We start from the raw sequence: 13,012 nt of genomic DNA, 5'->3' as shown, positions 1-13,012 counted from the left end.
CTACGGAAGAGCAAAATTCTACATCACTCCTTGATTCGTACGTAAGTAACCTCCTGAGCACCACTGACGGGGTGCTCTTACTCATGTTGCGATAACGGCCGAGACTCTTGGGGACTGGAGGGATCTCGAGCCATACAGTGCGTTAGGGTCAGCCGGTGGCCACAAGCCTTTTCCCCGAGCAATGTTCACATTTGTGCTCTCGGTGGGACGGGAGCGCGGCGGGAACGCGCGTCGCAGGGAAGCCCGGCGCGGCTCGGGGCGCACTCGCGTGGCGAGGAAAGACGGCAGCGGAGGAGCCTGCACTGCGGGCAGAGCCCGCGCCGTCCTTCCCCCGCGCCCGCGCCCGTGCCCGTGCCGTCCTTCCTCCGCGCGCGCTCGGACACCTGTGGGCCTGCCGGGCTGGCGGCGGCGGCGGCGGCGGCGGCGGCGGCGGCGGCGGCGGCGGCGGCGGCGGCGGCGGCGGCGGCGGCGGCGGCGGCGGCGGCGGCGGCGGCGGCGGCGGCGGCGGGCTCAGCTCACTGGGGGCCGAAGTCACCCCGCCCCCGGCCACGCCCCGTCCTTGAGGTCACTCTCTTTGGTCCTCCGACTGCGGAAGGAAGCGCCCGAGAGGAGGCCGAAAACCCCACGTGGCTTGGGGTGGGGGATGGTTTTCGTCACCGTGGCGTGGCCTCTAAAAGGTTCCCCAGACCCTATGTTTGGAACGTAATCCTAGAGCATTTTTTTCCCATGACGTTACAGCAGTTACAGTGTGCTTTTTACTAACTTAGACGTTAAACCGGTAACAGTAACATTGTTGAGACTTGTAAATGTGTTTTGGGATCGTAATCTAAGGTCGTATTTTGTTTAAGATTTTCCTTAAAGTTGCTTGTGCCATTTAGAGTAGCAAACTGTTAAAATACATTGTAGTAAACATCTTCGTGACCCCTTTTAGGGGAAGAAAAAAAAAAGATCTTGGTAATAACCAAATAAATTTACTTAGTAAAAGGGTGAACAGTGCTTTGGTATCTGTACAGTAATTGTGATTCACCGAGCATCTTTCAGCATTGGCTGATCTCTCTGCTTTGGGCCTAATTTAGAGCTGCTTTAAGTAATTAACATTTTGCTGTGGCTTGCCACATTTTCATCTTGCCTCTGCCAATTGAAGATGATTTTTAAAAGGGTATTTTAGAACATGATTTTGCCAGGGAATTATTTGGATTGAGAATCCAAGTAAAATGGTACTTCAGTGTGCCAGGCACTGTTCTAATATTTGCAATAGTTAATGTAATCCCGGCACCCACATTTTACAGATGGAGAGCCCGTAGGCAACTGATAGTTTATGTGTAATAAGCAAATGCAGACAAATTCTTTTTTAAAGTTTCACTCTTTTTCCCACAAAAGTGGTGAAATACACCTTGCTTCTTTTCACTGAATACATATTGGAGATCTTTTCTGTGAGAACACTGGGGCCCGGCAGAGCAGCGTTGAAACCCACATGGTCCGACAGGAGAGCTAGTCCAAACTTTTACCAGCAGGTCTAGGCAGCCCAGTCTAATGAAAATAGCAGTGGTAATTAGGTCGAGGGACTCAGTCCTCGATCTGCTGCTTACAGATCTGTGATAGGCAGCATTCTTGACTTTTCAAGGCATCTGTTACAGGGGTCTGCTCATTACTCTTACTTAGTACCTACCTCACAACTCTGTTCACCTAATATGAAATGACGTGAAACGGTATCGCCACAGACATTCAATTATCGCATTTCTACAGGCTTTTTGGAGAACACCTTCCCTCAGTTGGTATGCCTTGTGACGCTAACTTGATTCAGTAGAGAAAAACTCATTGGTATCTTTTTATTTGTAAAAATTTTGAAATAGGCACATAGTAAAAAATTGTACAGAAGTTATATAGTGAAATGTTACTCTTTTTTTTTTTTGCGGTGCACGGGCCTCTCACTGCTGTGGCCTCTCCCGTTGAGGAGCGCAGGCTCCGGACGCACAGGCTCAGCGACCATGGCTCTCGGGCTCAGCCGCTCCGCGGCATGTGGAATCTTCCCGGACCGGGTCACGAACCCGTGTCCCCTGAATCGGTAGGCGGACTCTCAACCACTGCGCCACCAGGGAAGCCCTGTTACTCTCTTTTTAGCGGTTTAGAGAAAGTGTAAAAAATATTCCAGGAAAATTAAGGAAACTAAGGATATTTCTGCTACTGCTCTCATGATTCCAAATACAATGCCTACCAGGATATATGCTTTCTCATTTGGTGTGAAAGAAAGGATAAATAATCTTCCCTCACTACTTTTTTGTGAATCCACATTTTATAGGCAATATTCGTTTTTAGTATTTCTATGTCTTCATAGATAACATGGAAAGAACACTGGATTAAGAGAAGAGCTGGAGCCTGTTCCCAGCAATTTTATTTATTAGCTGTGTAATCTTGGAAAGAATCACCCTTGAGCTCATTATCCTACTGTAAAATATCTAATAACACCTATTTTACAGAACCGATCATACGATTAAATGAGATAATGTACCTGAAGATGCAGACCATTTCTACAAACGTTAGTGCTCTTTATACTTAGAAAATAATTGTTAGCTCTTTCAAAAAGCAAGAAAAATTTGTTCAAAACATAGAGAAATTTACTCTACCAATTGTCATTATTCATCCTAATAATGAGTACTTTAATCCATTTCTTGTAAGTATTAGAACTATAGATTCACCAATACATGTGACTGTGTGACTGTGCTTGTGCATGTGTGTGTGTGTGTGTGTGTTCCATAAATGGCAGAGACTTTCAAATTATGGCGTTCAGTATGATATGCTAATTGTATAGGACCTCAGAGGTCAGTATTTATTCATCCATCCATCAGACATTAATCGAGGGAATTCTCTGGCAGTCCAGTACTTGGCACTCGGCACTTTCACTGCTGTGGCCCACGTCCGATCCCTCATCAGAGAACTAAAATCCCGCAAGCTCTGCACAGCCACAAACAAACAAAAAAACATTAATTGAGCATCTACTGTGTGCCAGATGCTTAGCTAGACACTGAGGAGACAAAAAACAATCACTGTTACATGGTGTCTATGGCAGAACCCTGGAGAGGTAGGGAGAAGGGACACAAACAGTAAGCAGATGCCTGCAGGGGGGCGTGAGTGCTGGAATCAGGTAAGCCTAGGGTGCTTTTGAGCAGTCAGGAGGGACCCAGACTGGGGGAGTGGATAAGGACAGCAGACCAGAGAGCTGCTCAGAGTAGAGAGGGTCTCACCTGGTTGGGTAAGAACTGTGGGAGTCGGCCAGTGGAAGGAGACCATTGGTGGGTGGGTGTTTTCGATGATTGCCCTAGAAAAGAAAGTGAGGAGAGTTTGCTCCTCCACAGATAGGAACAGAGAGCAAGATCTATCTGGGGTATTCACTGAGCCCCCCAAAGAACCTGTGAAGAACACCGGGGCTTCAGAGACAAACGGACCTGGGTCCAAGTCTCGCATCTATCACTTACCGAATGTGTGTCTCTGGGCAAGTTTTTTGGCCTCTAAGCTTCAGCTCCCTCCTCTATAAAAAGAGGATGCTAGTACCTACCGCATAAGGTTGCTATAGGAATTAGATAAGAATCTCTCAAGTCCTGAGTGTGGTTTTTTGCACCAAGTTAGAACAATAATTGGCAGGGAATTTTTTTTTCCTTTTTGTTTTTACCTGGTGTGTGTATTGTATAGCCCTTTTAAAGTGAGGCAGTTCTGCTGTCAGAAAGCCTTCACTCAAATCCCTGTTGGTGCCACCACAGCTAGCGATGGGATGTTAGGCAAGCGATTTAACCTATGTTAGACAAGGGATTTAACCTTTCTAAGCCTCAGTTTTCACATCTATAAAGTGCAGATAATAAATAATCTCTACCCTGAAGGATTGTGGTGAAGATTAAAGACAGTCAATGTAAAGTACTTAACCCAATGCCTGGCACCTGGTAAGCATCAACAAATCTAAATTGTTGTTTGTTACTCTGTTTTTTGTTATTTGAGAGTCCTCGTTAGCTGGAATCTTGTCACAGGATGAAGTTTCTTTACTAAGAAGATGCCACAGTGACCTTGCTTTGAGCTCTGTGTTTAACATCCCTGCATTTTAGATTTGGTTATTAATTTCCCTATCAGATCCATTTTCAGAATCTTGAAGATGCTATGTTTTAAATATTGTAAAGTTAGAAATGTCAAAGAAAACAGTTTTTTTTAAACTAGGATTTTTAAAAATTAAAGGCAGCTTAAACAGTCACCCCTAATTCTAAAGTCCTGTCACATCCTTGTACTTTCTAAGATTAAATGCCCTGTATCTTTTTTAAAAAGTATTTTAGGGCTTCTCTGGTGGCGCAGTGGTTGAGAGTCCGCCGGCCGATGCAGGGGACACGGGTTCATGCCCCGGTCCGGGAAGATCCCACATGCCGCGGAGCGGCTGGGCCCGTGAGCCATGGCCGCTGAGCCTGCGCGTCCGGAGCCTGTGCTCCGCAACGGGAGAGGCCACAATAGCGAGAGGCCCGCGTACCACAAAAAAAAAAAAAAAAGTATTTTAATATAGTATCTTTTGAATTGCTGCTATGTCATCTCCTCTGTTTTTCCAGTACTTTCCATATATCTACTGGCAAGCTGTTTTTGCTGCAAAAAGAACTTTAGAGCCTTATTTTCTAAAAACACCCAACAATCTTACATGTAATGATTGTTTGGGAAACAGCATGTTACACAGTCATCACTGAAAAGGGAAAACCAAGTCTCAATAACTGGGGAACCACTATGGTAAGCTATTAGATCATCGTTTTTTTTAGAACACCCTCATTCAAAATGAAAAAAGAATCTGAAAGCCATCGTGTGAATAGAGCTGTTAACAATCTCTCCATGAATTTGTTTTAATTAATTAATTAATTAATTAATTTTTGGCTGCGTTGGATCTTCGTTGCTGCGCGTGGGCTTTCTCTAGTTGCAGCGCGCGGGCTTCTCACTGCGGTGGCTTCTCTTGTTTCAGAGCATGGGCTCTAGGTGTGTGGGCTTCAGTAGTTGTGGCACCAGGGCTTAGTTGATCCGCGGCACGTGAGATCTTCCTGGACCAGGGATCAAACCCATGTCCCCTGCATTGGCAGGCGGATTCCTAACCACTGCGCCACCAGGGAAGTCCCTCTCCATGAATCTGTATATCTGCCACCTGTGGATCCACAGCAGCATGACTACTACTGTCCTTTTTTGTATAGTACTGTGTTGTTTCCTCACTTGGTTTCATTAATTCCGGCTAAGCTGTACTGGCCTTTGCTATCAAGGTCTACAATAATAAACTCTCCAAGCTGGAAGAGAGTTTCTCTTTTTTTTTTCTTTTTTTTTTTTTGGCCACGCTGCACAGCCTGTGGGATTTTAGTGCCCCGACTAGGGGTTGAACATGGGCCCCTCAGCAGTGAGAGTGCAGAGCCCTAACCACTGGGCCACCAGGGAATTCCCAAGTGTTTACTCCTGATTTGCCTTGTGCTCATGAGGCTAAAGATAAGGGCTGCCCATCTTTATGGCCTCCATTTTTTGCCTTCAGGGGTGAAGTGGCAGGGATTTAAAGGGCACATCCCAGAGCCAGACTAGTTAGTTTCAAAGTCCAGCTCGGATATCTATTTAGCTGTGTGACCTTTGATATATTACTCAACCTCTTTACGTCTGTTTCTTCATCTGTAAAATGGGGATAATGATGTTACTTATAGACTTGTTATGAGAATTAAATAAGTTAATGTTTTTTGTTCGCTTGTTTTATTTGTTTGCTTGCTTGCTTGCTTGCCAAGCTGCGCGGCTGGTCGGGTCAACAAGGGATCGAACCCAGGCCCCCAGCAGTGAAAGCACTGGACCACCAGGGAGTTCCCAGTTAATGTATATTTTTAATGTTCCTTACATTCTCTAAGTGTTAACTATTATCATTTTGTTTGTTTTTTAAATTATTCTATCCTCAGCACCTAAAACAGTTCCTGCTCAATAATTGTGTATTAAATGAGTCAGTGAATGGATAAAGGATGAGCTTTATCCCCATGCCATCATTGACTAACTTACTCTAAAAAGGTTTCTGTAAAAGATCTTTTTAGTTATAGGAAGTATGTAAAAGCTATAGGTAGAACTACTTAAAAAAATTTTTTTGGTCTACATTAATTAATATGATATGCAACAATAATGGCTGTACACTTTCCAAATTTGGTAAAGGACAGAGTCAATCTGTTCAGTGAAACACAAGGAAAACAATAAGACCCCTCTTAGGTACATCATAGTCAAACTGCTGAAAACCAAAGATAAAGGTAAAAACTGAATGTGCTCAGAGAAAAACAGGGGAGCACATATAGGGGAGCAACAATTGAAACGGCTGTGGACAAATCATGAGAAACATGGAGGCAAAGAGATAGAGGAAATGTTGTTCATCTTAAAGTGCTGAGAAAAAAAAAATCAAACCTGTTAACCCAGAATTCTATATCTTGTGAAAATATCCTTCCTGAATGATGGTGATAAAATCACAATGAGATATTATCACACACCCACTAAAATGGCTAAAATTAAAAAGACTGACAGTACCAATTTTTTGGTGCTCTCACATAGCTGGTGAAAATGTAAAATGGTATAATCTTTTAGGGAAAATGTTTAGCAATTTCTTAAAAAGTTAAACTTGTACTACCATATGACTCCTTCTAGGTTTTTACTCAAGAGAAATGAAAGCATGTATCCAAAGACTGGAGGCCAAATTTTCGTAGCAGGTTTAATTGTAATCACCCAAAACTGAAAATAACCCAAATGTCCATCAACAGGTGACTGGATAAACAGATGATGGTATACCCATACAACAGAAAACTATTCAGCAATAAGAAGGAATAAACTATTGATAGATGCAACAACATGAATGACATTCAAAATGATTGTGCTGATTAAGGAAACTATACAAAAAAGAATACATATTGAATAATTCTTCATTGGTATAAAATTCTAGAAAATGAAAATTAATCTGTAGTGATAGCACACTAATGGTTGCTAGGGAATAGGGAGGGAGGTGGGGAGGAGAGATAAGAGGGAATTACAAAGAGGTGTGAGGAAGCTTTTGCAAGTGATGAACATGTTCATTATTTTGATTGTGGTGATAGTTTCATGAGTGTATACATATGTGAAAACTTACCAGATTGTATACTTTAAAGGTACGCAGTTTATCATATGACAATCATACCTGAATAAAATTAGGAAAAATAGAGAAAACAAAAAAAAATGAAAGCAAAACAGATACATTTTTGGATAAAAGAAAACTAAGAGAATTTGTTGCCTGCAGACTTGCACTATAAGAAATGCTGCGAGTTACTCTCCGAGCTGAAGAGAAACAATACCAAATTGAAACTCAAATCTTCAGAATGGAATAAACTAGAAATGATAAATATCTAGGTAAATATAAAAGGCTCACCTTTCTCCTAATTTCTTTAAATTTATGACTTTTTAAAGCAAAAATTTTCACATTGTCTTATAGGGTTCGTAATATATGTGGAGTGAATGCATATAACAATTATAGCTTAAAGGACAGGTGTGGAAGGTGAATGGACCAATTGAGTTGCAAGGCTTCTATGTTGTACAAAAAGCCGATATCAGTTCTAAGTATTGATAGATTGTGAAAAGTTAAGGATGTATATTGTAAACCTTAGGGCAAACACTAAAAACATAAGGCAAAGAGATACAGCTAAAAAGCCATTAGATAAAATGGAATTCTAAAGAATGTCTAAACAATCCAAAAGAAGAGGAACAAAAAGCAGAAGGGACAAAAAAAACACAAAAAAACGAATAGTAAAACGGTAGACCTAAATCCAACTATTTCAATAATTACAATAGATGTTAATGGGGGAATTCCCTGGCAGTCCAGTGGTTAGGCCTCTGCGCTTCCACTGCAGGGGGTGCAGGTTCGATCCCTGGTGGGGAACTGAGATCCCACAAGCCGAGTGGCGCGACCAAAGGAAAAGACTTAATTGATTATAATGGACTTGGCAAATACTGTTTGGTGGAATTATCATTTCCTTATAACAATTACTTAATATGTACTTTACTCCAGTCATTCCATTGTTTCTTTCTGAACAGGCTCATCAATGTTTAATGTAAGCATTATCCCATTTACTAATATTACCCTACTTAATGATATATCGTTACCAATCAGCATGTTGAAATCTTAGTTTCAGAACCAAATATCCGTGAATTATTCTTTCCTCTGACATTTACGGTGTGTCCTTAGGCAAGTTTCTTAACTTTATTTATTAAGCTTCAGTTCCTTCACCTGCAACAGGAGTATAATACTTAATGGATTAAATAAAATAACATAATGTGAAATGCTTAGAACAGAGCCTGACACACAGTGAAGGTCAAATAGATGGTAGTTATCATCATCATCATCATTAATGATGACAAAGGTTAATTCATATATCTTCTTTAAAATATCATATAGCGGGCTTCCCTGGTGGCACAGTGGTTGAGAGTCTGCCTGCCGGTGCAGGGGACATGGGTTTGTGCCCCGGTCCTGGAGGATCCCACATGCCGCGGAGCGGCTGGGCCCGTGAGCCATGGCCGCTGAGCCTGCGCGTCCGGAGCCTGTGCTCCGCGACGGGAGAGGCCACAGCAGTGAGAGGCCCGCGTACCGCAAAAAAAAAAAAAAAAAAAAAAAAATCATATAACAACTAACTGATGAGAAAAGACTTTTTAAAATTTTACATTTCTGTTGGTACTAACAACAAATTCATAATTATCATTATATTTTAAGGAAATAAATGGGGAAAAATTCTGCAACAACCCAAAGGAAGCAAAAAATGCTCCCCTAAATAAGTCTCTAAATAAACAACAAAGAAATAAAAGTAGCATCTTCTACAAAATTAAGTTGGTCTCTAGTAAAGTCTTCCTATGTTCGAAAACATTTACTCTGATACTAAACTTTAACAATAAACGAAGCAAATGAGAGCCAGATGGCAGAAGGAACCTATTATTAGATTCTTAACTTGAAGCAAAAGTTGCCTAGAGAAACCCTCTTCAGATGTGGGCACATCCGTTATGTGACAGGAAGGTGGGAGAACATAAAAAATTGCTGCTATAAGAATGGAAATTGGGGGACTTCCCTGGTGTCACAGTGGTTAAGAATCTGCCTGCTAATGCAGGGGTCACTGGTTCGAGCCCTGTTCCAGGAAGATCCCACATGCCGCGGAGCAACTAAGCCCATGCACCACAACTACTGAGCCTGTGCTCTAGAGCCCACAAACCACAACTACTGAGCCTGCGTTCTAGAACCCACGTGCCACAACTACTGAGCCCACGTACCACAACTACTGAAACCCGTGCACCTAGAGCCTATGCTCTGCAACAAGAGAAGCCACCGCAATGAGAAGCCCACGCACCGTAACGAAGAGTAGCCCCTGCTCACCTCAACTAGAGAAAGCCCATGTGCAGCAACGAAGACCCAATGTATCCAAAAATAAATAAATAAATAAATTAAAAAAATAAAAAAGAATCCTCCTGCCAGTGCAGGGGACACGGGTTCAAGGCCTGGTTTGGGAAGATCCCACATACCGCGGAGCAACTAAGCCCGGACGCCACAACTACTGAGCCTGCGCTCTAGAACTCGTGAGCTGCAACTACTGAGCCCACGAGCCTTGAGCCGTGCTCTGCAACAAGAGAAGCCACCACGATGAGAAGTCCGGGCACCACGATGAAGAGTAGCCCCTGCTTGCCGCAGCTAGAGAAAGTCCTCACGCAGCAACAAAGACCCAATGCAACCAAAAAAAAAAAAACACCTGAGGTCCCATTTTTCTTGCTGCTGGTCAGCCAGGGGCTGCTTGCTCTTAGCTCCCAGAGGCTGTCTGCATCCTTTGTTACATGGCCCCTTCTGTCTTCAAGTGTTTCCAATCCTTCTCATACTTCAGACCTCTCACTTCCTCTTCTGCCACAAGAAGAAAACTCTCTAATTTTAAAGGACTCCAGATTAGGTCAAGCCCATCCCGATAGTCCATGTTAGGGTTGACAATGCCATGTAATGTAACCCAGTCACGAAAGTAACATTCACCACATTCACAGCCCCAGGGAGTATGTAGACATGTACACCAAGGGAAGGGAAACCTCGGGGGCCATCTAAGCATTCTGACCCCCGCCTGGGTGGAGGTAAAGGAGGGGTCTTTTCATTTTGTGCTTTATACATATCTGTAATGTTTGAAATGTTTTGGAAGGACTGTATCACTTTTTGTAATGCAAAAGGTCTGGAAGAATATACTCTAATTTTTTTTTTTTTTTTTGCGGTACGCGGGCCTCTCACTGTTGTGGCCACTCCCGTTGCGGAGCACAGGCTCCGGACGCGCAGGCTCAGCTGCCATGGCTCACGGGCCCAGCCGCTCCGCGGCATGTGGGATCTTCCCGGACCGGGGCACGAACCCGTGTCCCCTGCATCGGCAGGTGGACTCTCAACCACTGCACCACCGGGGAAACCCAAGAATTTGTATTTTTAACAAGTTCCCAGATGATGCTGATGCTGGGGTCCGGGGACCATACTCTGAGAATCAGTGGAGTAGAGCATGTTATATAGGATGTCCAGGGAATGCTTCTCTGATAATGTGACATGTAAACAGAGGCCTAAAGGATCAAGCCATGCAGGGAAGAGCAGTGCATCCCAGTCAGATAACAGAAAGTGGGAGCCCTGAGGTAAGCATGTACTTGGTGTGTTTGAAAAATGACAAGGGGGCCAGAGTGGCTGGAATGGAGGGGAGGGGAGAAGAAGATCTTACAGGTTTTGATGGCTAAGGTAAGAACTTTGATTTTTACCCCAAATGAGGCAGAGAGCCAGGAAAGGATTTTGAGCAGAAGAGTGATGTGGTCTGTGTTAAAAGTGTTAGGCAGGGCTTCCCTGGTGGTGCAGTGGTTGAGAGTCCACCTGCCGATACAGGGGACGTGGGTTTGTGCCCCGGTCTGGGAAGATCCCACATGCCACGGAGCGACTAGGCCCGTGAGCCATGGCCACTGAGCCTGCGCGTCCGGAGCCTGTGCTCCGCAACGGGAGTGGCCACAACAGTGAGAGGCCCGTGTACAGCAAAAAAAAAAAAAAAAAAAAAAAAAAAAAATTTTAGGCAAATGTAAGGTATGGCTGCCCGTACTAATGATGATTTTTCAGCACACTGTAATAAGGTTCATATTTATTTCTTCTTGTGGATGGATAAATGGATGGGAAGAAAAGCCTGAAAATGTTTGACAACTACTATAGACTGAATGTTTGTGTGTCCCTAAAATTCGCATGCTGAAACCTAATCCCCAGTGTTATGGTGTTTGGAGGTGGGACCTTTGGGAGGGGGTCATGAGGGTGGAGCGCTCATGAATGGGATTAGTGACCTTACAAGAGACCCCAGAGAACTCCCTCACTCCTTTGGTCTTGTGAGGACACAGACAGAAGACAGCCATCTATGAACCAGGAAGTGGGTCCTCACTAGTCTGCCAGCGCCTTGATCTTGGACTTCCCAGCCTCCAGAACTGTGAGAAATAAATTTCTGTTGTTTATAAACCACCTAATCTATGGTATTCTGTTATGGCAGCCTGACCTCACTAATATAACAACTTACTGAGTTTCATATTTTGAATACTACTTATAGGCCATGTTTAACTGAATATTAATAAACCATTACCTCATCCCTTAAAATAGTTTACTTTCCTGTGCCCCAATAGATTATAAAATCTATGAGGTCCTATGTGTGAATGGTGTGTATTTTGTGTGCATGCTGTCTTCTATATGGTTGTTTCTGTACCCTCAGTGTCTCATATCCTATGAAGCATAGTAGGTCCCCAATTATTATTTTCTTTCCCAATTATTTTTTGAAAGATGAATGAATGAAATATTTGTTTCTGTATAGAATTTTACAACACCAGCAACTAAGCCACAACATTCGTATGAAAAATGTTTCTTTTACCCATTTTCTCATGTGATCCTCAGAATATTCCCATTCGGTAAGATCATTCACTTTTTCAAGGGGAGACAGAGATGAAGTGATGACCCAATGCCTTGTGGCTCGTAAGGGGCTGAGGTGGGTCTGTAGCCAGAGTCTCACCTCCAGAGCGCAGGGCCTTTCCACTCTATTATGATCTTCCAGCACTAAGTTCACTTGAGGGATAGTCTCTGATGGAAATGTTCTAAAATTGGACTATGGTGATGATCACATAATTTAGCACATTTACTGAAAGTCATTGAAACCTACCCTTAAAAATGAGTGAATTTTCATACATATAAAACAAACTTACGCTTTACCAAAGGGGATAGCATGGGGGGTGGGGGAGGGATAAATTAGGAGTTTGGGATTAACAAATACACACTACTATATATAAAATAGGTAAACAGGGGCTTCCCTGGTGGCGCAGTGGTTGAGAATCTGCCTGCCAATGCAGGGGACACGGGTTCGAGCCCTGGTCTGGGAAGATCCCACATGCCACGGAGCAACTGGGCCTGTAAGCCATAACTACTGAGCCTACGTGTCTGGAGCCTGTGTTCCATAGCAAGAGAGGCCGCGACAGTGAGAGGCCCGCGCACCGCGATGAAGAGTGGCCCCCGCTTGCCACAACTAGAGAAAGCCCGTGCACAGAAACGAAGACCCAACACAGCAAAAATAAATAAATTTATTAAAAAAAAAAGAAGAGTCTGAATTAAAAAAAATAAAAAAATAAAAAATAAAATAAAATAGGTAAACAAGGACCTACTGTATAGCACAGGGGACTCTACTCAATATCAATGGAAAAGAATCTGAAAAAGAATATATATAACTACGCATAACTGAATCACTTTTCAAGTATGCTTGAAACTAACACAACATTGTAAATTAACTATACTTCAGTTAAAAAATTGAGTAAATTTTAGGGAATTCCCTGGCAGTCCAGTTGTTACGACTCCAAGCTTCCACTGTAGGGGGCATGAGTTTGATCCCTGATCAGCAAGTGAACTGACATCCTGCATGCCGCACGGTGCGGCCAAAAAGAAAAAGTAAATTTTATGATATGTAAATTATTTATCAATAAAGGT

The sequence above is a fragment of the Lagenorhynchus albirostris genome, chromosome 12 (genome assembly GCF_949774975.1).
Source record: "Lagenorhynchus albirostris chromosome 12, mLagAlb1.1, whole genome shotgun sequence".
NCBI lineage: Eukaryota > Metazoa > Chordata > Mammalia > Artiodactyla > Delphinidae > Lagenorhynchus > Lagenorhynchus albirostris.
Note: the sequence above shows the minus strand (reverse complement) of the source record.